Source organism: Podarcis liolepis (genome assembly GCF_965112155.1).
Source record: "Podarcis liolepis genome assembly, chromosome: 17".
NCBI classification, from domain to species: Eukaryota; Metazoa; Chordata; class Lepidosauria; order Squamata; family Lacertidae; genus Podarcis; species Podarcis liolepis.
This window is the reverse complement of record NC_139571.1, coordinates 24787885-24814770: the sequence shown is the minus strand read 5'-3', so window position 1 is coordinate 24814770 and position 26886 is coordinate 24787885. Positions and strand designations below refer to the sequence as shown.

Here is a 26886-nt window from a genome sequence, read left to right as displayed (position 1 = left end):
GAAAACCGTAATTTGTTAAGCGGGCTGAGAGTTGATAGGAAACCCCTTTTCATTACACAGATCTGCAATTCCCAGAATCCATCTTCCCAGGGAATGCTGGGAATAATAGCTCTGTAGGGAAAACCTGGGAATTGTAGCTCTCAGCACCCTTGACAAACTACAATTCCTAGGTTGGTATAATAAGTGCTTTAAATGTATAGTGCCATGAATTCTCCTGACTCTTTCACTCCTTTCTGTGGTCACCTCGAGCCTGTACACTACAATTTCTGCTTGCTGTCTGAAATTTTCAGAAAGACTGAGTGAAATTCAAACAGAAGAACTGTTAGAAGAACTGGTTCTGCAACATAGTGCTTCAGGGTAGCTTTCCATTTTAAAAAGAGAGGGGAGGAGGGAGGGAGGGAGGCTGATGTTTTTGATCAGTCATACCCTTGTTTATCAAATATGAGTGTGTCCTCAAAATTGCCAGATATATCTTGCAGCTTGCTGCAGTACCGTGTTACAGAGAAAGATGGTGGCTCATGCAATATTTCTGGATGTGCTTGAGCAGTTAAAAAGCCCTTCTTTTTTTCTCTCTCGGGGAAGGGAAAGTGTGCCATTCTTTTGCATCTCTCTTTCCCAGTGCCAGCATTAAGCAAACAGCTCAGTCATGTGATAGCCTAAGCCACAAAAGAAGTGAATCTGAAATGCAGCCAATTCCAACCCCCCCCCCCGCCTCCCATTTTCTGCTCAAAAATTGCTCTTTTGTAAGAGATGGGATTAAGAGGGCCACAGCACAACTACAACTGAAAAACAGCATCGTGGAATTCTAGTTGCACTGGCTACAACACTGCTGGGGGGGAAAGGAATTACCTGTCTACGAATTGCTGGGCTGCTTAAAGCAAGGCAACTATATTTGAGAATTTGGATCCCAAGGTGAAAATAAGTAAAACAACAGCCTCTGTTTCTTCTGTGGAACAGCAGGTGGCACTCCTACCTCTCAAATCTGTTTAGGTCATTGGCCAACCCTCTTGTTCCTCTTCTTATTTCCCCCCTCCCTTTCATGTGAAATCTTAGCCACAGGCTTTAACTTAATACACGGCTCTGCTTTCCCCTTAAATAAATTTTACCAGATAGATTTTTTTATATTGATCCAACTTTGTGGTCCATAAAGCAGAACATCTCTCGGTGTGCCTCTTGACCAGGAGGCTGCTGGTAATATATACTGTGATTTATTCCGTGCAGTTGAGTTGTTAGTCAAAGTGCAGTTTATTCAGGTGCTATTTTGTAAGTCCAATTCAAACTCAGTCCAGGTCCTGGTCTGCCGCTCCTGAATTCACAACTATTGGCTCATCTAAACACATCGTTGTTTATAAATATATGGGCAAATGGCATATTTGATGGGCAAACTGCTTGTTTCCAGGGATTATTTCTTTATGCATCTAGGCAGAATCCAACAGAGACTTAGGTCTGCTGAAGACTATCAGAATTGATTGGCTAAACCTCAACTGTTTTATGTTTGTTTTGGAATCTGGCTCGAAAATCTTTTAGATTATTAGTCCTAGTTATAATTAGAGATACAAGAAGCAGTGAATGGATTTTCTCAGTTCATAACACAGTCCTATGCATGCCGTATATTGTCTCCCTGCTTATTTAACTTATATGCAGAATTCATCATGCGAAAGGCTGGGCTGGATGAATCCCAAGCCAGAATTAAGATTGCCGGGAGAAATATCAACAACCTCAGATATGCAGATGACACAACCTTGATGGCAGAAAGCGAGGAGGAATTAAAGAACTTTTAATGAGGGTGAAAGAGGAGAGCACAAAATATGGTCTGAAGCTCAACATCAAAAAAACGAAGATCATGGCCACTGGTCCCATCACCTCCTGGCAAATAGAAGGGGAAGAAATGGAGGCAGTAAGAGATTTTACTTTCTTGGGCTCCATGATCATTGCAGATGGTGACTGCAGTCACGAAATTAAAAGACACCTGCTTCTTGGGAGAAAAGCAATGACAAACCTAGACAGCATCTTAAAAAACAGAGACATCACCTTGCGACAAAGGCCCGTATAGTTAAAGCTATGGTTTTCCCAGTAGTGATATATGGAAGTGAGAGCTGGACCGTAAAGAAGGCTGATCACCGAAGAATTGATGCTTTTGAATTATGGTGTTGGAGGAGACTCTTGAGAGTCCCATGGACTGCAAGAAGATCAAACCTCTCCATTCTTAAGGAATTCAGCCCTGAGTGCTCACTGGAAGGACAGATCCTGAAGCTGAGGCTCCAATACTTTGGCCACCTCATGAGAAGAGAAGACTCCCTGGAAAAGACCCTGATGTTGGGAAGGAGAAGGAGAAGGGGACGACAGAGGACGATATGGTTGGACAGTGTTCTCGAAGCTACGAACATGAGTTTTACCAAACTGCGGGAGGCAGTGGAAGACAGGAGTGCCTGGCGTGCTCTGGTCCATGGGATCACGAAGAGTCGGACACGACTAAACAACTAAACAACAACAACATGCATGCCTACATAGAAGTAAGTAGTTCAATAAAACTTACTCCCAGGTACATGTGTATAGGACTGAAGTCTTCATTTCTCTATTGTTCTTCTGTTGCTCTGCATGGTGTTCTGCTCCTCTTGAATGCCAATTTAATCTAGAATTTATAAAACACCATACAAAAAAGGATATTGAGTCAACGGTATCAACAGTCTCATTAGGTTTGCTTGGGGTTGTTGTTGTTTTTTCAAGACAGCGTGTAGCACAGGGAGAGAAACAGAAACACCATGGAAATGAGGGTGAAAGGTCGGAAAAAAGTTTTGTATTGAAATGTATGTGTGAAATTTTTGAAAACTTAATTTTTAAAAAAACAAAAACTCCCCAGATTTGCTTGGTTTTTGTGGTGTGCTTCTGTGCATCCCTTGAATACTGCCTGGAAAAGTTATTGACACAGTCATATTAAGATTGCATCAAAATTGCCTTTGGGCAGCATATGACTAATGTAATAGGTAACAGGAACAGGGCGAACACATGAATGAACTGAATATTTGTTCACACAGAGCTCTCTCTCTATACAAAAAATCCCTGCAAAAGAGAAAATGTCTAATGCATCAGTTCCACTTTAGAACAATGACCTGCTAATTCTGAACTTCAAAATCTAAGAAGGAGTTCTGATGAACATTTCAGAAGAATTCATAGGAACACAGGAAGTTGCTTGATTCTGAGCCAGACCATTGAGGTTCATCAAGCTCAGTATTGTCTCTCAGTGGCTCTCCAAGGTTCATGCAGGAAACTCCTCCAGCCCTACCTGGAAAGGGCAAGGTTTGAACCAGATACCTTCTGCCTGCAAAGCAGATTCTCTACCACTGAGCTACAAGCCACCCCATTGAACCACACCTAGCACTAACATCTCCCAGATATGGAAGTTTATGCTGAAAGAGAACTGGCCAGGGCTTTCCCAATAAAAGCACCCACACACCATGTCACAGGGAAAAAAAGCAAGTTGTGGTGGGAAACCTGTTTAGCTCCATGGTCCTGATTCTTATCAGGATCTAGCACTGTGGATCAAATATTACAGGTGGGCGGGGCTGCTTACCTGTCACTCACATGTCATTCACTCATTCCAAACTACTTACAGCCTCTGTACTGGCTGCAAAAGGCAATTCTCTGATTGTGCATTGGCAGCTGTTTCTACCTGCCTCACATCTGGCATCCTTCTTCTTCTTTGGTGATCACTCGTAGCTGAGTAGGATTGTCTTCCATAAACACGGTTTTAACAATGAGTCCATAAGTGACTGTGGAGGCTAATACTGGACCCCCACGTTCTTCCACAGTGGGGACATTGGTTCCCGGGCAGGAGTTGATCATGCTGTGGATTTGCCAAGCGTGTCTTCCTCTTGGCACATTTCTCCCTTGCGTTCTGAGTTTGAGTGTCTTCAAAGTCCATGACACCTTTGGTAAAGGCTGTTATCCAACTGGAGCACTCGCAGGCCAGTGTTTCCCAGTTGTTGGTGTTTATACTACATTTTTAAAGATTTGCCTTGAGACAGTCTTTAAACCTCTTTTGTTGACCACCAGCATTACGCTTTTCGTTTTTAAGTTCGGAATAGAGTAGTTGCTTTGGAAGATGATAATCAGCATCCTCACAACATGACCAGTCCAACAAAGTTGATGTTGAAGAATCATTGCTTCAACGTTGGTGATCTTTGTTTCATCCAGTACACTGATATTGTTTCGCCTGTCTTCCCAAGTGATGTCTAAGAATTTTTGGAGACACTGTTGATGGAATCTTTCGAGAAGTTGGAGATGGTGTTTGTAAGTGGTCCATGTTTCAGGATACATTTCCTTTCTACTACCATTGACTTAGGATTGCATTGCTCTTCCTTAAGCTGTCCGTTTCCGCACCATGAACGTGAGTCTATGAGACTAGTTGTCTTCTGCAAAACCATTCTCCTATACATGTGCTTTTTTTGGGGGGGGGGGTACCTTGCTAAATTCCTCTTCCACTGAGTAGGATGAATCAGGGAAACCTAAAAGAACTCACAGTATGAGTGTCTCTAGTCCCCTCCACACCTATTTAATACAGTGGGGGTAGATCACTAGGAGAAGAGAGTCTGCCTCCTGCAGCTACTCAAGCTGCTGTCCCCATATGGGCCCTGTTCACACAAACACAATTTCAGTTTAACAAATGTGCACTGCTTTGCATCCTTTGCATTAGGTAACACCAGCACTTCCAATGAGGGCAAGCCATCCATCTGCATTCTATCTAGGCTGCCTCAAAGGAGGAGGAAGTGGGTGGGGACAAGTGCCCTTTTGCTGGACCCCTGCAGTTTCATTTTTCACACATAAGCCATCACTGAAATTAACTAGAAATTAAAACAAAGTTGCAGTCCTAAACAGGGTTACTTGAAAGTTAACTCTTATATCCATATCAGTAAGACTGACACCCGAGAAGATATGTTTGGACGAGAAGCATTAATGTGAAAATACGCCCTTCTTTCTCTCACCTCCTTTCTCTGCTCCTGCCCATATATTCTGTTTTCCTTGTGCAAACACTGCTGTGTTGCCATTCTAGGTGGTAAGGAGGATTCTACCATGCCAAGCTTGCACAACTTGCGATACACCAACCTGGACCCAGGCACCAACCCTATGTTGTGGCCTGCCAGCTGGTTGACAACCTTTTATAGTCACAGACATACAGCAAAGCCAGGAGATTTATTGAAACCCTAGTGGACCACTTCACAGCTGGATCATATACACACAGCATACTGTATAACCTTATAGCAATCCTGTAGCCACTTATCCTGGAATACTCCAAGTTCTCAACAAGATTTACTTTTATGTAGACATGGATAGGCTTGCACTGCTCGGCATTCAGATACTTCCAACTGCATTAGAAATACTCAAAAGCTTTCACAAACATATCTTCCCCTCCTTAAGGTTTAGAACACGGCTTTCTAAACTTTTCCTGTTGGTGATGCGCAGTGCTTTTTTTCTAGAAAAATAGGTGCCGGTACTCACCATGAAGTTGTTACAGTAAATGTCTCACTTCTTAACAACAACAACAACAACAGAAGTGCTGGTACTGCATACTCTTAAGTAGCCCCTGAAAAAAAGCACTGGTGACACATTTTTTAGAGATGGATCATTTTGCGACACAGTAATTCAGTTTTCCTAGCAAACTGGAGGTGAAACAAACCCCTTTCTTGCCCCAGGAGGAGTGCAGGGAGCATTCACATGATGCACGAACACATCAATGTGCCACGACAGTTTGGAAAGTTCTGGTTTAGGAAGAGAGGAAAAATGAAAGAAGAAAACTTTGCTGCAGAGAATGAGGTGAAACAAAACAGTGTGAGCTAAACCATGGGTAGGCAAACTAAGGCCCGGGGGCCGGATCTGGCCCAATCAACTTCTAAATCGGCCCACAGACGGTCCGGGGAATCAGCATGTTTTTACATTAGCAGAATGTGTCCTTTTATTTAAAATGCATCTCTGGGTTATTTGTGGGGCATAGGAATTTGTTCATTTCCCCCCCAAAATATAGTCCAGCCCCCCACAAGGTCTAAGGGACAGTGGACTGGCCCCCTACTGAAAAGGTTTGCTGACCCCTGAGCTAAAGCATGTTTATTTACCTATTAGTATTTTTTAAAGAAAGCATTCCAGTCTGACATGCCTAGCTCTCCCACATACATTGGTGTGTAACTCAAACTGGTTTTTGATTTGGGGGAGAAAAACCTGCAAACAGCTCCGATCTTCACTTTCTTTATGGCAAAAATCAAAGCATCCTACTTATGCCAATGGGACTCTCAAGGTTTTTCACTCAGACTACTAAGCTTTACCAGTGTTAATGGCTGAGCAGTACATTGACCCGTGATACACTGATGACTTTGTTATGTTAATCTCAGTTGTGTTAGAATTTAGCAGAGATGTGCTCCGAATGAAATGCAGCAACACAGTGTTTTGCTAACCTCGGGCGGGTGACGTGGAGTGGGAGAAGCAGAGACAGGAATAGATATCCTATAACATTTGCTCACGACTTGTCTACATGGAATTATTGATCAAGATTAACTGAAGGTGTACGTTTTAAGCCTACGCGAGTTAAATTGGATTAAGACCCATGTATGCATTCTTGATTTTGATTAAAAGTGATTAGTGTAGCTTCATTAAAAGAAAGTTAAGATAAAGCTGGAATAAATAATGACTAATCCAAATAAGTGTGGTTTAGGCAAAAAACTTACATTAGATATAATGTAAAATTTAAGCAGTAATGCTCTATGCAGTTCCACTGTTGACCTCTTCCTCCACCACCATCATCACGAGGTTTGAGATTCTGAAAGAACAAGTGTTCTACAAAATCTAAGTGACAAAGCTCATCTCACAGCTTGTTAGTTTGATGGCATATGCCTCTTTAAGGTGTTTTATCATGAGAAGAGATGGAAAAGGGGAGACAATGGGTTCAAATGGGGTCTTTCTTAAATGACACCATATTGCTATACCTAATCAAATATATGACTCATCAACTGATGGATTTCTTCCTTCGGTTTATGTTTTTCTGAGATGCAAATATTTAGGAGTGGTGAGGGAAACATAGCAGGTCATAGAATCATAAAATTTTAGAGTTGGAAGGGACCCTGAGAAGAAGAGGAGGAGGAGGAGTTTGGACTTGATATCCCACCTTTCACTCCCCTTAAGGAGTCTCAAAGCGGCTCACAATCTCCTTTCCCTTCCTCCCCCACAACTAACACTCTGTGAGGTGAGTGAGGTTGAGAGACTTCAGAGAAGTGTGACTAGCCCAAGGTCACCCAGCAGCTGCATGTGGAGGAGTGGTGAAGCGAACCCGGTTCACCAGATTATGAGTCTACTGCTCTTGTGGAGATCGAACCTGCAACCTTGGTGTTAACAGCACCACGCTCTAACCAATTGAGGTCTAAACCAGGAATTGTGGTTAGTATTAACTACAGCTTATTGAAACAAACCAGGATAATTAAGTGTGATCTGATAATTAAGTGTTGCGGTACACCATTGTTCACACCAAGCACAGTCTCAGTTCAGAGATATTACTAAGCCGTGGTTAGCTGAAAATGGAAGGCATCTTCCTCATGACCTTGCCAGAGGAGTTGGGAAGAGAGAGAGCTCATGACCCTAAAGCTTGCATATTAAACTATGGGTTAAGTCACATGTGGAAACAGTCATTGTATCAATAGTCTTTAAAACCGGGTTATGTTTACAATGAATGTATCATAAACAAAGACTAACATTTTAAAATGACACCTACACATTTCATTTTATTTTGATGGTCCTGAATTCCCAATCCCTGAATTGGGCTATTTTGTTTGTGAGAAAACCGCTGCCACTGAAAGAATATTTTAAATACTAGATCTCTTTGATACTCTTTCTTCTGTTTTCCTCTTCCTTGTCTTCCTCTAAATCATCTTCCACGAGGGTTGAATAATCTTGGTCTGCTCTAGAATTTACTTACCGAAAGAACAGCATCCGAGATGTCTTGGTTGTATGATTCTGTGAGATATCTAATAGAGACTGGATGTTGAAAGTGACCCAGATTACAGTGTATTTTTATCTCCTCTCCTCCTTGTTTCAATGTGATCTCTCCACTCGCAACAGAGAGCTTCCATATGCAGTCTAGCATTCCAGGCTCCCTAGAAAACTGAGTGCAGGATTCCTCACACATATTACTGCCTACAAATATGTCAGGATGGCCCTGGCAAATGCAGAGCCACTGTCCCGTTTCAGCGACCCAAGGGGCTGTGGGCACGTTATGCAGGTTTCTTTACCTGGTATGTAGGACACTTTAATGAGCCCTCTCTGGATACAATCCCTTGCATGATGTAACTTTATCATCAAGTGCTTCGTTCTTTGCTTACACCCTTCAGAATTAAGCAAAGCTAAATGTGATTTGTTGTTCTGATAAACCTGCATAGGACACGATACAAGTACTCTCATGTCCTTACACAATTGCAACAACCATTCAACATTCATTAGCGACCCGTATCAGTGACCCACCTCCTGTGGAGCCGTGGGCACGCTATACATCAGCAAAATAACAGTAAGAAGCAAGGCTGTGGAGGCATGGGCATCGCGAAAGCTTCCTTTATTTACAAATCAAAACAACAAACATGGCTAGTGTGAGCAGCAGCTTCACACACGTCTGCTCTGTCTGAAAGCAACGGACAAAGAGAAAGCACAAAAGCACACAGAACAGAAGTACAGTGTCTGAGTTCTGTTCCCACACTCCTATCACAAAGGAATGTTAATAGTGGATCACAAGAACCAACAGCAATGGAGAATGAAAATACTAACATCATCACAGAGCATCCCTACAAAGACCCCAAAACCTCCTTCTGAGACTCAAATAAGGAGCTGCCTCATATTTTCCAGGCATGACAACAAGCTAGTTCTTATTGGCCCTGTGAGAGGTTTGGCCTAGCCCTAGGGAAAATTTCCTTCACACCCACAAAGCAACCACAATAAAGACCCACCTGGACAAAGAGAATTATTTTACAACTTATTCGTCAACTTCTGATTTTGTTCTTGTTATTGAATGCATACAGTCTCTCTCTCTCTCTCTCTCTCTCTCTCTCTCTCTCTCTCTCTCTCTCATCCATTAGAAATGACATCAGACTTTCTGATGCCCAAGACGGTAACAAGAAACATGCAATATTTAGTTAATAATCCTACACAATATACTCTTTGATTAACATGTTTCTTGTAACCTACTTTTGGAGCACTTATGGATGTTAGGTGAATGGTTAAAGTGTATGTGCCTACAGTTCTCTCCCCTACCCCCCAAAGCCAAAAAGCAATAGAAAATGACAGTGTATTGTTATCTAGCTGCTTTATTATGTGCAAGACTAAAATAGCTGGAAGACTCTCTTTTTAAAAGGTTGCACTCTTGGCAGAGGTAGGGTGGAATTTTTTTTTATCCTCACAATCCCACATGGGTGGTAGACATGCACTGAAGGTACTGAGATCTGCAGTGGGCAAAGGAAATTTACAAGAGGCAGGCAGACAAGCGCCGTAGGGAAGGGGAGACCATACGGGTGGGAGATCGGGTGTGATTGTCAACCCAAGGGTTACCTTTTAAGGGGGGGTGCAAGAAGTTGCAGCCCAGGCGGCTGGGACCGTTTGAGGTGACACAGCAGGTGAACCCCGTGGCATTCAAGCTCAAATTGCCTGACAGTATGAAGATACACCCGGTGTTCCATAGGTCCCTACTCTCGCCGTACAGGGAAGGAAGGGGGTTTCCGGGGCGAGAGGGAGAAGTCACCACACACCCGCAGGTAGAAGCGAGGGAGCACCACAACCTGGCCACGGAAATACTTGATTCAAGGTGGTGAGGATGCCAGGTGGAGTACTTGGTGGCTTGGGAGGGAGAACCCGGGTCAGAAAACACGTGGGTTCCCGCGGAGGCAATCACTGACGGGTCTCTGGTGGAGGAATTCCACCGCCTGTTCCCGGACAAACCCAAACCACTAGCGAGATTCTGGGAGGAGGAATTTGGGACCACAGACGATGAAGAGGATTTTGTGGGTTTTTCTGACTCCGAAGGGGAGGGAGAAGAGGCTTCGGAGGAAGAAGAATCAGACTGGGAGGCCCACCCCGTGGGAAGGGATCAGAGCGGGTGGGAAGCGGGTTTTGAATCCTCAGAGGATGGCGACAGCTCCTTCTAGGGGTTCCCCGCATTGTCGGCCGAAGAAAGGGACGGAGTTGGGTCAACAGGTTGGGCCGGGGGTGGAGGGGGCCCTGGGGGGGAGGTGGATGTCAGGGAACTGACATCGGAGCTAGAGGCGGAAGGGAGGCTCTCAAATGATGCTGGAGAAGGGCCCAGCAGGGAGAAAGGCAGCTCAGCAGATGGGGAAACAAATCAGCGCTACACCAGGGATAAAGGGGGGCAGATAGGGGAATCGGTGAGAGGGCTCCAGGACTCTTCACCGGACACCAGTGGGGAGAGTACGGGTCCTCCGCTACCCATGCCCCCACTGTGCAGAAGACTTCCGCGCAGGGAGAGTAGGAGGAGACTGGGCGTCAAACAACTTTTATGTTGGAAAAGGTTTAAGAAACGCCCACTGACGGATTCTGCCAGCGACTGAGGCAGCCACGAAGTGTAGGGCTGTCCAGACAGCAAAGTCCAACAAGGCAACATAGCCAGGAGAGGCGGCAACTTACGCACGAGCAACCCATACTCATTACAGCTGGGTTTGGGCAAAACTCTTGATATTTCATATCAAAAAGCTCTTTCAATATATATATCCCTAATTGACAGCATATGAAGAAAGAGGAAAACAACCCTTGTTTCCACAGAAGTGATCTATTCCCATTTTTATGGAAAGCTGAAGTTGTCATATTTGCAACCTGTGATTGCATTTTATAAATAATTAGCTTTTTCATGGCAGAAATATGTTTCTTTTCAAATTATTTAGTCACACTTTACTGAAAAAAATACAGTAGCTTGACAATCATTTCACATTAGTCTGAAGTGGGGAACCCTCCCTATTTCCTTTGAGGGGTCGCTGTTGCAGCAAAAGCAACCAAGAGACTTGGCGGGGGGTGGGCTTAAAAATAACCAACCAGTAGTAGGGATGTGTCCCTACTAGTAGGCAAGTGTTCATTCCATCCCATTTCCACATGTGTCCCCCCCCCCCCCCTTATAATTCCTGGCTAGTAGACTATCCTAGGAAATTTAACCCCCCACTTCCCCAGTGAGGAAGCGGTAGGAGGAAGAAAAAGAAGAAGACATGAGTGGCAAGAGGTCCCCATGCAATCTGATTGAAGACCCCAAGACACAAGCTATTTGTACATAAAGACGGCTGTAGATGTCATGAATAGTTCCATATAAAGTCATATTTGGCAGGTGCAATGTTCAAATGAGAACAAATCACCATTTCTGATGTCAGATTTGTGATTATTGTTTTGCAGAAATTCTGCTGCATCTGATGAGCTAGACTCTAGTCCATAAAAGCTTGAATCTGTTCGCCTTTAAAGTGTCACTGTCACAAGAATCTTTGTTCTATTTACTTTTCTTCTTGGTGATTTTTTTTTTTTTTACATATCTTTACTTACTATTTTTAACTTATTTCAAAGACCTACTGTTCTATGCTATCCACACTTCTGTGTACATCTGTCAAATCTCTCTTTTCCTTTCATGCTCATGTGTATTTTCTCTCTATCACACACACACACACACACAGCTTACGCATGTTTTACAATTGCCACTTATAATTGATGAACACCTTCAAATCAATCAATTTTTCTTCTCCATTTTTCCTAGCTGGGGAGTGAGAGAAACAAGGCATTTCATTTTAAAGTTTAAAGAATGCACAGGAAATAAACAATGGATGAAGCACCATTCCTTCCACTCCTCCCAACTCCTTTAGGACAGCGACTTTCAGGAAAGGACATAAATGTCAGGGGTGTGTGATATGCACATGCCTCAAAATTCACCATGTATTCACCATGTATTTCTGCATATATATGTTCCAGTAACAAGAAGCCGAAAGCACCAGCCTGAAGATGACGAGTGAGACCTCGTCGAAACGTCGCCTAGACACCCCAACTCTTACACGGGAAGACACCCGAAGACACCAAAACCTGCATTCCTGTACCCGTGAAAATCTACGAAAGCATATATATATATATATATATATATATATATATATATATATATTAAATCCAGTGTGTTTCTGACTTAATCTGTGCTCTGCATTCACTACAATAGAAATAAAAATGGCTATAATTCCCTCCCTTTTGAACGTCACATATCATATTTATAGGAACATGAGACCTTCCCTGTAAGCCTGCCAAACTGTAAGCAAAAAACCTCCACAGATTATTTTTATGTGTGTGTAGGACAAATTTATAATCTGATTTTTTTAAAAAAAGAAAATAGATTTTCTGCCAGAATTGGATGCAATTTGCAAGCAGGGTGATCCGTTCTGAGAAATAAAAACCTGCCAAATTTCAAAATGCAATAGTTCTCCTGGAGGGCGCATTGCTGTACAATCACTGGGGAGTGGGCGGTGAAGGTGGAGAATGGACTGTGGATTCCCAGGAAAGACCAGGGCAGGAAAAATGTCAGCCCCAGGAGTGACCCACTGGTGGTGGCCCTCATGTATTTCTTTGGGACACAATGAAGATTCTCCATTGACTTTCATAGGGAAAGATACAGATCAATGGGGGAAATACAGGGTGTTGTTTAAAAAAAATATCAATACAGTTTTTAATCCCTTTTCCAGATTGCTGAGATTGGATTGACCTGGAAAATAATCCAGTATGATTAAAATGTAGATCCTATCAAAATGAAAGTTTCCTCCCCACCCCTCTTGAACTCTGGATGTTCCCCAATCAGTTTAGTTTCATTTCTTGAAGGAAGCGGTGGTCATTCTTTTTGTACAGAGCTTAAACCTCCAAGTCATTTGGAAGCTTAGGGAGACCTTCGTCCACCTCGAGAGGCACTGCTAACAGACAATCCACCTCTGAAATACAAACATATTCCCCATATCACTCTGATTTGTCTTTGGGTTCACACAGAACCATTGTACACCCCTAGTAGATGGAAATGGCATGCTAAAGATGGACAACTTGTAAATATGTCATTTTGGTTAATGGGTGAGAAATGCTTTGCCCTTCCTTCCTTCCTTCCTTCCTTCCTTCCTTCCTTCCTTCCTTCCTTCCTTCTTCCGTCCTTCCTTTTGAATTTTGGGACAGAATAAATTACAGTCCTATGATCCCTGACAAGAAATGAAAGCTAGAAGATGCAGAATTTTTATGTGGTTTCTTCTTGATGCACATTGAATTCAAGAGGCAGCAGAAATAATAAGTCCTATGCTCTCTGGCATGAAATAACTCGCTATACCTAGGAATTACCATTTCCAATTAATGAGAGGTGAACAAGGCCTCTCATATTTTCAGCGAGTCTTTCCTGCTGCTGGTTGCCCTGAGAGTTATCTTGGACTCTCTCTCAGTGACTTGGTTACATGGAGATGGTCTGCATGCTTTCATCCCTGTGCATGATATTTTAGGCTGTGCAAATGCTTCCTCGAATGCATCTATGAAGGCTGGATTGAACAAAATCCTGTTGCTACTGTAGCAACTGACTGGTAGAATTACTGCTGTTATTGAAAGTTTAATGCATGCTATTTGGCTGACAGTCTAAACTTATGAAAAATATAAATAACTATTCTCAGGAAATAATTATTGTGACATGGCTATATTTTGGGTCATTGCAGTGACATGTACAAAGCTCAGTCCTGCTTGTGGAAATAGCTGGCCACAGAAATAAACCTGACATGAATAGCTATTTAAAGTGGCCATTGGGAGACGAGTGGTTGGTGAGTTGACATTTAATTAGATACCTGTTATGTTGCAAGATGTATTATTGGAGCCCACATGAAAGAAGCATGGCACATGCCTAGATTGAATTTCATTCAGCAAAACATGCATCTGTTTGAAATGTAGTGAGATATCTAAGACTACATTAATAATTCCCAAGACTTACAGGAAGCTTACATTTGGACTAATGTAATGTAATGTAGTTTGGATAAGGGACCTGATTTCTGCCCCCACATGGCCAACACCTTGAGGACACAGGTAACCATTTGCAGTAGTGGAGGCCCTGTGGTGTCCAAGAAGACCAGGTCATTAGTTTTTGTTGGATGAGATGCTTACAGAAAGACTTCATTGACATTGTGTTTCAAGGTAGAAGCATAGTAGGGGTGTTAGTAATTGAATGCTTCCTGCTTCTTTGATGCTATGCCTCTGAGAACCTTCCTCTTCTGATTGCGACCTCATATTCCTTCCTCAAACTGTTTCAGGGTATTTACCATCTATATATATCTACAGAGAATTCACCTTCCAGGCTTCAGGTTCTGAGAAAATAATGACAACATGCTGTGACCTTTTCCCACGAGCGTTTCAGAGTCCTGCGTGAGAGATACCATTGCATTCCACTCCCCCTTTACCCAGGCAGGACCCCTCAAGGTTGAACATGGCACAATAGCTGTCAGCTACACATCCCCATCCATGGGAGCAGAGGAAACGAGGAAGAACAATTGCTTCGGAAAACAGTTGCTAGCTGTTTCATTACTGTCGTTCGTGGTGGAAATGGAAAGCCCCACAGCACAGAAAGATGCAGAACTGTGAAAGTAGGAACAAGTTGAAAGTAGGAACAAGTTGCTAATTATGCTTTAACTTTGAAAGGTGTTTTTATTATTATTAAAAAATGGGCTGTTGCTGTTATCTCACGTTTGTGTGTTTAATTGGACCTGGGTGCATCAGCATCTGACAATGGAATCCTGTTTTTAATATGAGGAGTTAGCCGAGGATCACACAGCAAGGGTTCGTTGTGTTGAAAGGCTTCTGAGCACCCTGTAGCCTGTGAACTGAATTGTCTCTCTCCCCCAAGGTGAAAGCTGGCATTATAGTAACAGGAGAGGAGAAGGGGTGTGGGGCATGACAGGTGTCATTGTCTTTGTTCCAAAAAGTACAGTACTTGGAGGCAAACCCCCATCTTCATCCATGACCTCCTCCTCTGCAGCCTTGGGAGAAGCTGTGCCAGCTAGCCAGAATAGCCTCCACCTACAGAAGGAGGAAGAAGAGTGGTGATGCCCAGGGCCAAGGTATGTACAGTGGTACCTTGGGTTACAGATGCTTCAGGTTACAGACTCTGCTAACCCAGAAATAGTACCTCGGGTTAAGAACTTTGCTTCAGAATGATACAGAAATCGTACGATGGTGGTACGGCGGCAATGGGAGGCGCCATTAGCTAAAGTGGTGCTTCAGGTTAAGAACAGTTTCAGGTTAAGAACGGACCTCCAGAACAAATTAAGTTCTTAACCTGAGATACTACTGTATTGCTTTCTTTCTTCCCATTCCCTGCACTTTGATATTGAGCGAACTGCCTTGAGCCAAAGGGCAGTATGAAAAAAAGCACGCCCGTCTTTTGGATCCATGCTTTGGCACGGCCAGAGTCCGGGAACCAAAATGGGACATCTGGGATTGGGATCAGAAGCCGGGGTGGCTTCTGTCAATCTGGGATGTCCCGCTTAAAATGGGACAGTTGGGAGGTATGCAATTAGCTCTCACATACAGTGGTACCTCTGGTTACGAATGCTTCAGGTTACAAACTCCGCTAACCCAGAAGTGGGTGCTCCTGGATGCAAACTTTGCCCTGGGATGTGTATGGAAATTGTGTGCCAGAGGTGCGCGTGCAGTGGGATGCCCCATTAGTGAAAGCACACCTCAGGATAAAAATGGTTTTAGCTTAAGAACGGACCTCCAGAACGAATTAAGTTTGTAACCAGAGGTACCACTGTATTTATTAAGTTGTGAGTGGACATAGCAGACGACACAGAGATTTCTCCAAGTGGTTGTTCTTTATAGTAAGCTAAATTGAAACTAAATCCTTCAAAGACAGAGGTCCTCTGGCTGGGTTGGGATGGTATGGGGATGAGGGACCAATTCCCTTCTCTTGCGGGGCCCCAATTAGTGCCATTGCCTTCCGTCAAGCAGTTGGTCCCTTACCTTTCCCGCTCCGACCTGGCCACAGTGATCCATGCGATGGTCACCTCCAGGCTTGACTACTGTAATTTGCTCTACGCAGGGCTGCCCTTAAAGCTGTCCCAGAAACTCCAGTGGGTGCAGAATGCTGCAGCGAGGCTCCTCACAGGGTCTCTGCCATGGGAGCATATTCACCCAGGGCTTTTCCAGCTGCACTGGCTCCCGGTGGAGTACAGGGTCAGATTTAAGGTGCTGGTTTTGACCTTTACAGCCCTTCACGGCCTAGGACCCTCGTACCTACGGGACCGCCTCTCCTGGTATGCCCCATGGAGGACCTTAAGGTCCATATATAGCAACACCCTAGAGGTCCCGGGCCCTAAGGAAGTTAGATTAACCTCAACCAGAGCCAGGGCCTTCTCAACACTGGCTCCGGCCTGGTGGAATGCTCTGTCTCATGAGACCAGGGCCCTGCAGGATCTGATTTCTTTCCGCAGGGCCTGTAAGACAGAGTTGTTCCACCTGGCCTTTGGCTTAGAATCAGTTTGATTCCCTCCTCCTCTTTCTTTTTCCTTTCTCCTCCTGTGAAGAGGCTGCATCCTAATATTTTAATGTTGTATCTTAATCTTTTAAATTGTATTTTAACCAACTTGTTTTTATTATTGGTTGTTAGCTGCCCTGAGCCCGGTCTTGGCTGGGGAGGGTGGGGTATAAATGAATTATTATTATTATTATTATTATTATTATTATTATTATTATTAAGCTGGAACTGAACTGAACAGCTCAGCCAGCCTGCTTTTATAGGCAGCTGGCTATCATCATTGTAACAACAACAACAACCCAGGGTTTCCCGCCTAAATTAACTTATGTGGACCTGAGTGAAAACTATATACACAATACCCCTGGTGGCCAGGGTGAGAACTTCAATACACAACAGTATCGATATGATCTAATGATTCAGATGAAGCCTTAGAGTCAATATATACCAAGACAAATGGGGTGGGGCAAATGGGGGTGGGAGGGAGAGATGAAATGAAACTATAACACCTGGCAAAGTCTGCTTGTACCAACAGATGGTAAGGGAAGCAGTGAATAAAATGATGTTGTGGATCATTTATACTTGCCACCATTAACAGCAGACACCTTTGCTTAGTTTTACAGACCATAAAGTACAGCTGTATTCTCTAAAATCGGCCATAAAGGCTAGGCTCACAACGTCTAACAGAGCACTACCAATACCCATCAGTTTTAAATAACCTTGTTTCTATTCATTTTAGGATTCAATTGCTGGAGACACACGGCGGACTAAGATAGATGGGCCTATCTTCCTTTCCTGCCTTACTGAAGCAAAGTTTCCGATGGAAGTGAATGGGAGCATCACCAAACTGGGTCTCATAACTATGTATTATTCTATATAGAGGTTTGTTGCCAAATTCTCGACAGCTGAATTGTAATTAAAGAACGGGTAAAAAAAAATGTCCAGGGGAAACTACCGCAGAGCTGAATAGCTGAAAAATTAGATGAGGAAGTGCTCAAGGTATGTAGAGCAGTTGCTGATAAAGAATTTCAATTACACAGACACTGATTGTAATAAGAATTGATGAATGACGAAAGGAAGCTATTCGGGACTGAACCCCTGCTTAGTTTTCTAAGGCATGGATGAAATCAGATTGAGGATTCACAACCATCATACTAGGAGAGAATATAAGATGATGGAAATTAAATATCACCAGGCGTAAAATGTCACCATGTCTGTATCACATGAAATTACATACTTAAGAACAGTGCTTTTTTTGGGAGGGAGTATAAAAATTGGATGCCAGTATGCATATATAGATAAAAGTGTTGAGAGTACCAGTGCAACATTCCTGCCACAAGCTACTACAAAAAGGGGTACTGGTATTCCACATAAGTGAGTACAGCCACAGAAAAGCTCCATTTTGTGGGATATAAAGCTGTCAGTCAAGTCCAACATTCCAAGAGGACTAATTGCCTCTATGTGGCAGGCAATTTTGTCAGTTGGTCGGTTGCCGCAAGGAGTGTTAACGGGTAACTGCTCGGATGCAGTCTTCTCATGACTCACTACTAACTAGTACAGCGGACGCTCGGGTTGCAAACAGGATCTGTGCGGGAGGCACGTTTGCAGTGCGGGTCGCGATTCGGCGCTTCTGTTCCCTCCTTGTAGAAAAGCCCGCAGGAGCCGCATGCTCCTTAAAGTGCGTAAAGCAAAGAGCAGAATAAATGTGTGTAAAGCAATAAACAATTTACTGCAGTCAAACAAGCAAGCAATCAGTAGCTGAACTGGGTTCCACACAGTCACACAAAAAACAAAACAAAAAAGCTGCAAAAACTGCAAAATAAATAGCAAAAGCAGACAGATCTCAGCGTAACACTCAAAAACGGACGTGTGGCACTCAAAACGGAGCACATTCAGCTTCCGAAAAAAGTTTGCAAACCGGAACACTTACCATATTTTTCGGTGTATAAGACGAGATTTTTTGACCCAAAAATGAGGTTCAGAATTTAGGCTCGTCTTATACACGGGTAGTGCTGAGGGGGGGGGGGGGATGTTTGAATGGATGTTTGGTGCAAGCCCGAGATTGTAAGCGGTGATTGGCCACTTTATTGGGGGGGGGGGGAGGAATACCAAAAATCACTCACCTGCCAGAACACAGCACACAACCGTTTGCGTCGCTTACAATTGCCACTTACAATCTTGGGCTCTCACTTCGTTCTGGCGGGTGAGCGATTTTCAGCATCTCTCCCAGCCCCAACAATCAAGTGGCCAATTGCTGCTTAAAAACTCGGGCTTGCTCTTCGTTCCAGCGGGTGAGCAATTTTCGGCATTTGACACTTGATTGTTGGGGAGGGGATCCCAAAAATCACTCACCTGCCAGAACGAAGCACACAACCGCTTGCGTCACAGCTGCCTGATCGCCGCTATTAGCCCTCCTGTTTGCCGCTGCGGCAGCCAATAGACTGCTGCCCTTGTCGCAGCAAGCAGAAGGGCTAATGGCAGTGATAAGGCAGCTGCGATGCGAGCGGTTGTGTGCTGCGTTCTGTCGGGTGAGCAATTTTCAGCATTCCCCCCAAATAATCCTCCCCAAAAGGTCAATCCCCCCTATTTTCTAAATTTTGAGGCCCCCAAAATAGGCGGCGTCTTATAGACGGGGGCATCTTATAGATGGAAAAATACGGTACTTCCAGGTTTGCAGTGTTTGGGTTCCAAGTTGTTTGAGTACCAAGGCGTTTGAGAACCAAGGTTCCACTGTATTGGCCTTTAGCCAATAGTTACTACAGTGGTACCTCGGGTTAAGTACTTAATTCGTTCCGGAGGTCCGTTCTTAACCTGAAACTGTTCTTAACCTGAAGCACCACTTTAGCTAACGGGGCCTCCTGCTGCTGCTGAGCTGCTGGAGCCCGATTTCTGTTCTTATCTTGAAGCAAAGTTCTTAACCTGAAGCACTATTTCTGGGTTAGCGGAGTGTGTAACCTGAAGCGTATGTAACCTGAAGCGTATGTAACCCGAGGTACCACTGTATAGCAGGTTGCCCTAAAAATGGAGGAACTGTGGTGCTTCCAAAAAGATGAGTATAAATGCCTTTGATGCTTCTGTGTCTGGTTTCCTGATTCTCTGCCTGCTCTCAGCACTGTTTGATGAGCTGTCTTGTGTGCACCTAGTTGAAACTCCATTTCCCATGCATTTCATTCTGTTTGGGTTACTTGAGTAGAGAGCATAGCCCTCCCTCAATATCTCCTCTTTTATACTAAGCACCAAGTTATTCCGCCTTGGCCCTGGACTGTGTTTTCTTATAGAAATTATTCATGGCTACATATTTATTGCTTGGCTGGCTTGGCTTGGGATACAGCAATTTTGTGGATGGCTAGAAAAGAAGCCAAGCATTGCTGTGCAGTTCAAAAGTGGCATATGCTCCCCTCCCAACTCTCTCTCCCCCTCCAGGAAACTGCTTTGATGGTGGACTGTATTTCTTCAACCTAAGCTAATTGATGCCTGGTAAAATAATTGCATAATTGCCATTCTCACCATTTCACGAAAATGTATTTTTCTAGAAAAAGAAAAAAAGAACTATGCAAAGAAGAAAATTATCACACAGTAGGGATAATATTACACTCTAAGGGTGTGCTTCAGCTCTCTGTACTTCACAAATTATGAGGTGAATAGGGACGTTTTGGGTGAGGTTCTCACCTGCCTGGGTCAGACTGGGCATCTTGAGGCAGATCGATGACTACCTAAATTAAAAAGTCACTGTGAGGGTTTGGATTTTTAAGCCCCCTCCCCTTTTTTAAAAGTGAAAACTGGCTGACTAGAAAAACACCCCCAAGCTTGAGTAGGGAGGGGCTGGACAGGCAGACCCTCCAATTGTCCCTATTTTCCAGGAACAGCCCCAGATTTACAGAAGCCATCCCAGTTTCTGATTCGATCCTGGAATTCCCCACTTTTCCTTAGGACTTCCCTATGTTCATCAGCGAACTATTGGAGGGGGTGTCCCTATTTTCATTAGAGAAATGTTGGAGGGTATGGACAGGTTTAATGGTGAGATTGCTGGACTAGGACCTGGGAGGCCGCAGTTCAAATCCACCCTCAGCTAAAAGAACTCACCTGGTGACCCTGGACTAGTCACTATGGACTTGGCTACATTAGTCAAAAAACAGCGTTTTGAATTCGTTATAAACATGCAACACCAGATGGCACTGGAGAGCAAAAGGAAAAAAAAGAAAAGAATATTTGTGATTTTCCATAATGTTTTTCTCTCTTTATAATAGTGATTTAATTTCTGACTTACTCATCGTATTTTTTACCTTTGTGTAGATCCACCCTTTGTCTCAGCCCTAGCTACCACACAGGTTGTTTTGAGAATAAAATGGAGAGGAGAAGTGGGCTCCTTGGGCAAAGGTTGAAATATAAATTTAGCAAGAAAATAAAAACAAAGCTGTACTTCCGACTAAACATCGGGAAGAACTTTCTGACAGTCTTCTTCTTCTTTGGAGATCACTTGTACCTGAGTAAGATTGTCTTTCATAAACACGGTTTTAACAATGAGTCCGTAAGTGACTGTGGAGGCCAATTCTGGATCCACACAAGATAGAGGCACCTAGACTTGATGGATGCAACATTGCATGTTCTTGATGGGGTTACATCAAGCGGTGGGTTTGTAGCTTGGGAGTAATGCTGGATCCATTGTCATTGATTGAGACTCAGGTTGCATCAGTGGTGTGGAGTGCCTTCCGTCAACTTTGGCTGGTGGCCCAGCTGCGCCCCTATCTGGACAGGGATAGCCAAACTACAGTTGTCAATGCTCTGATGACTTCTTGGTTAGGTTACTGCAATGTGTTATACATACAGGAAGGCCACCTCTGAAGACTGCCCAGAAACTTTGGGTGGTGCAGAATTCAGTGCCTGGATTGCTCACAAGGGCAAGAGGGTTTGAGCATATTACACCGATCCTGGCCCAACTGCAGTGGCTGCCAATTAGTTTCTGGGCCCAATTCAAAGTGCCCGTTTTGACCTATAAAGCCTTAAATGGCTCAGGACTGCAGTACCTCACTCAAGGACTGCCTCCTCCAATATGAACTGGCCTGTACCCAGTTATCCATCTCTGGCCACCCCACGAGAGTTCTGGAGGGTGGTAACACGAGAATGGGCCTTTTCTGTGATAGCTTCTTATTTGTGGAATTCTCTCCCCAGGGAGGCTCACATTATTAGTACAGTAGTACCTTGGTCCTCAAACGGCTTTGTTGTCGAACAAATCGGCTCCCGAAACCGCAAACCCGGAAGTAAGCGTTCCGGTTTAAGAAAGTTTTTCGGGAGCCAAATGTCCAATGTGGCTTCCGTTTGAGTGCAGGAAGCTCCTGCAGCCAATCAGAAGCCACACCTTGGTTTTTGAATGGTTTCGGGAGTCGAACAGATTCCCGGAACGGATTAAGTTCAAGAACCAAGGTACCACTGTATTGTTATTATGCATTTTGTGTTCTCCTTCTGTATTTTTATGTTATGAACTGGCCTTTGATCTGCAAATGAAAGGAAGTATACAAGCCTAACAAATAAAATAATAAATAAATAAATAAACAAACCAACATCTATTTACACACATCTACCCAACTATCGTAATTTCCATTCCCCTTTCAGAATGATAGTGCAGTTACTGCACTTCTCAAGTCAAATGCCTACGAGCAAATTTAATTAGTCAGTTAAATGAAAGTGTCAGAAATTTAGGAAGCAGTTGTGTAGTAAATTATAGCCCAAGGTACTTCTTAATTTGCTTTGTGTGGCGTCAGCTGGAAAAGTATGTGTATAATATTCTATTTGTTCAGCTTGGATGAAGGTTGCTTCACTTCTGCTTTCAGACTTCATGCCGACTGACCACTTCACAGCTGCTTGAATATTAATAAGAAGGAATATGTTGAGAGTCACATCCAGGCTGGTGTGATGTGGCATTTACGAATTTTGCAAGATCTCTGCTGCTTCCAGCAAAAAAGAAAGGGTGGGGGGAGCAAAAAAGAAAAAAGCAAAGCTGATGTTTTTGTTTGAAATCACAGACTTTGGACATTAATTCCACAGGCAACATTAATAGCTGTAAAATTATGGTAATTATAACCATGGTAACCAGATTTCCTGGTACATTAGCAGGAAAGGCCTGTGTTGTAGGTCAAGATCATTGAATCACAGCATGTCTACTTTCAATAGCCTTTCTGATAGTGGAAAATAAGTGTTCTGCTGAGATTAGGGCTGGATCTAGACACATCAAAGAAGCGTTTCAGTTTAAAGCATTGTAAATTTAAACAGGGAAAACAGGTAGAGAAAAACAGGACTCTACATCGCCTTCTGGTGGCACAATGTTATATCTCACATACAACACATATAAATCGCTTTTTCTTTACCAGTCTAGCTGAGTCCTAGAAGAAGAATTGTAAATGGCATCTGGATAAAACAAAATAGACACAGAGGAGGCTGCATTAAGTATAATGAGTTGTGCGTGGCAGGGAGAATAAGTATATTTCAGTTAATTTGAACTTATTTGGCTTTGTAACCTGTTTAATGAAGAAAGACTAGTTATATTCTCCCGATTTCTTACTAAAGTGAGCCTATAAATCATAGTCCTATGAAAATCAATTTGAAATGTTCTCTTGAATCTTGGTTTTGTTTTGTTGTGAGAAGAATTTTAAATGTCAAATTACTTTGCAGAGAGCCAATAAGAAAGAGCAGGGCGTGGCCTATGCGATTTCCTCCAGACCGCCATCAGCCCCAGCCAGAATGGCCAATGGTTTGGGGAAACGAAAGCTGTATTTAACAATTTGAGGATACCATATTGGTGTTAGAAAATGCCCTGAGGTGCTTTTGCAGCCCCCGCTACCTGAGCATCCTCCGATATGCACAGCTCTGGAAAAGGCATTTCCCTTCTTCTCCACTGCGCTCAGCGACATATACCAGATGGTATATGCACACTAATCTTCTAGCATTACACAGCAAGATGTGTGAGACATCATAGAGCTGATCTACGTATTTATTTACACACTATGTACAGACAAAGAATTATGGTGTCCTCTCTCATCAGCTCCAAGAGAGAACAGAGTGAAGTAAAAGCAAAAGTACAGTCCGACAGTACCCACAACGGAAGAGATATATGGCTGTCTTCCGTTCCCACGGTCTTCCCAGGCAGGCATGTGATTTACACCAATCACATCTGCAGCATCGGATGCATGAAATACTAACATCCTCCCCCATTTCAGGTAACCAATGCTGCATAGGCTAACACAGGAGTAAGTGAAGTAAACATACAGTTGTCATACACATAGTGTACCCCTGTAGTACCTGTTCCACCTTTGGAACTACCTGCAATTGGACTGGCCTCGTGCCTGACCACCTTGCACTCGCGGTTACCTTTCTTCCATGGGACTAGAGATCTAGCTCTGTTCCTGTCTGAGGAAACAGTGTTGGCCCTTGCAGGTGTGGTTTCTCATCCTTTGAGGACAAACCCTGTACCCCTTGCAAGACCACAGGTTTCGAAACCTGTTTCGAGTTATTAGCCACAGATATATTTACAACAGCTGTGTTAGCATACTCTCGAGTATACCTAGTGGGTAGCTTACCCTTCGTAGCTTTCGGATCTGCATATGAGACGCAAGTCTGCCAGTCTGGGCTTCGCTTCTTTGGGGGAATAGTGACCTGTTGTGAACAGTGGTTCCTCCAATTCTCAATCAGACTGTTCTGATGGTCTGAGCGATGCTTGTGAGCTTTTGAAATTCGCTGTATCAGTGTAACTTCCACCTGCGCTCCCACTGTCACTGTCATTGTCAAATTCCTCATCTGAACCATCATAAAACAGAATAGGGAAAATTGCATGCAAAAATGGGCACGGTTGTCAAAATTGCATACAAATATGTGTACAGTAAGAGAGATGTACATTAAGGGGCGATCCTATGGATCTGCAGAGATTTTGCATGCTACTATAAAATACCAAGTTGAAAAATATTAATACATGAAGGCAGAAACCAGGAGAGGCCCGACTCTCTGCTTTTCTGTATTTTAACTTAGAAAGGAGTGATTTATTCATGTCTGCACCCTTCCTAATTGAATGGCCCCCCTCTTGCACTAAAGGACCTGAGTATAAATTGTAGGCCGAAACCTACCTGGGCATCTCTACAAACTAGATGTTTCTCCAGAATGTTTATGCTGCTTGTAGATAGTGCTATAGGTCTGTAATTGCTTAGAAAGTAGTGGCATTTCTTTGCCTAGTCATTGCAATGACTTTGATTTTGATTATTATTATTTTTGGGTACAGTTATTTTTTTCCAGTGGAGTCTGGAGCCAAAGTTTTGCCTGGGTTGCAGTTGATATGTGGTGCCACCTCTAAAAAAAGAAAACCCACCTGAACACCAGGAAAATAATATATTATGAAAAAAGGGTTGAGAAGGATTCCTACCCCCACTAGTATATTCCTGTTTTCTTTTCTACCTTTAACGTTGTCTAATTGCATTGGCTCCAAGGAGTTGCTTGATTTACATCAGAATTGCCAGGAAACGAATTGGATTTGTTCTGGGCTGCTGGATGCTAAATGTTTGTTGATAGACAACTGAATAGTGGTTGAAGGGGCAGAGGCTGTGCTCTCTAGTCATCCCCCTTAATGAAACCTGCATATCTAAGTGGACAGCAGAAGCGAGTGTCATTAAATAAACCTGTAAAATCATTTTGGGATGAGGACAAAGAATTTAATTTGATGTAGCAAATTAAAGTAAAACAATGAATATTGCCTGTGCCGAGAGGCGAGAAGGATTTGCAATTAAGGATTCACCTCTTTTTATTAACCTCTGGTTATTTTTGGCATAATTTAAACGGCAACGGGTGCCGCTTTAAGTGGGGGGAAATAGCCTGACAACTTTTAAACTTTCCCTAGTCCTCTTAGAAAGTGGCTGAGCTGTACCTACCCAAACATCTAGCTTGCCCAACAATACCTATGCCATGAAATTCCAGACAGCAATGCAAAGACTTGGCATTATACAAAGATATTTGTACAGTGGTACCTCGGGTTACAAACACCTTGAGTTACAGACTCTGCTAACCTGGAAGTACTACCTCGGGTTAAGAACTTTACCTCAGGATGAGAACAGAAATTGTGCAGCGACGGCACAGCGGCAGTGGGAGGCCTCATTAGCTAAAGAACGGACCTCCGGAACGAATTAAGTTCATAACCCGATATACCACTGTATAACTTAACATCTCTGCAGCCCTCTGCCCATTCTCTCCATCTTCCTGACTGTCTCGTGCTCTTTCTTCTCATTCCCCCTGCTCTATTCCTCATTCTTCTGGTCTACACCTTCTTCTACCCACCATTCCTTGACACCTCAAGTAACCTTGGCCTACTGTCTTCTCAAGCCCCTGGCTTTTTGTTTTACAAGGTCTATATTTCTTCCTTCCGTCTCTCCTTTCCCTGGCCTATCATCTTGCCCAGCTCTTCTTTTAAGGTATCAGCAACCTGGTGCCTAAACCAGGCTTGCAGTGTATGATCCATGCTCCAAACGTGCTCCCCAACGTTTTGCGGTTTGCATAAGTTGCCCTCAGTCTCACTGTTTACCCAAGTGTGCCCACCAGCACTTCCTATGATGCCTGTGAAAGGTCTCTCTCTCTCTCTACACACACACACACACACACACACACACACACACACACGTTTTAAAGATCCACAGTGCATGAGAGACTATTTGTTCTGCTTACTCAGTTCCTGTCTCCTACCCTGCAACCCACAGCAGCCATTTTCTGCAGTGCCACATCCAAAAGGCAACCATTTTGAGAACAGCACCCACAACACTTCTCAAAATTCCAAGGTGTCCACTAGGCCCAAAAAGTTGGGCAAACCCTGCCTTAGTGCTTTACCTAACAGATACATTACGTACTCTGGCTGAACATCTCCTTTAGGTGTTTTTTGTTTGTTTTTGCTTTTTTAAAAACATGTCCAGGTTTCTTTGTCTTAAGGTGGGATTGCATTGTTTGGTTTACTGCATATTTGTATTGTAAAGTGCTTTAGGATATATATATATATATATATATATATATATATATATGCAGGTTTTGGTGTCTTCGGGTGTCTTCCCGTGTAAGAGTTGGGGTGTCTAGGCGACGTTTCGACGAGGTCTCACTCGTCATCTTCAGGCTGGTGCTTTCGGCTTCTTGTTACTGGAACACAGCAGAACAAGAAGCCGAAAGCACCAGCCTGAAGATGACGAGTGAGACCTCGTCGAAACGTCGCCTAGACACCCCAACTCTTACACGGGAAGACACCCGAAGACACCAAAACCTGCATTCCTGTACCCGTGAAAATCTACGAAAGCATATATATATATATATATATATATATATATATATATATATATCCTGCCAACCTAGCA

At 43.4% G+C, this 26886-nt stretch overlaps 2 long non-coding RNA genes across 3 annotated transcripts; one reads left to right on the top strand and one right to left on the bottom strand.

Moving 5' to 3' along the window:
• Positions 1-11418: 11418 nt before the first annotated feature.
• Positions 11419-11960, top strand: LOC310696641. Its single transcript, XR_014520670.1, has 2 exons — positions 11419-11519; positions 11762-11960. It is a non-coding gene; the product is annotated as an uncharacterized lncRNA (long non-coding RNA).
• An 8650-nt stretch (positions 11961-20610) lies between these two features.
• On the bottom strand, positions 20611-26393 carry LOC310696152. Of its 2 annotated transcripts, none has more exons than XR_014520452.1 (3): positions 26216-26393; positions 24094-24310; positions 20611-20697 (listed from the first exon to the last, which is right to left on the bottom strand). It is a non-coding gene; the product is annotated as an uncharacterized lncRNA (long non-coding RNA). The 2 variants fall into 2 exon arrangements; XR_014520453.1 differs by lacking the exon at positions 20611-20697 and adding an exon at positions 22733-22924.
• Between the last annotated feature and the right edge of the window lie 493 nt (positions 26394-26886).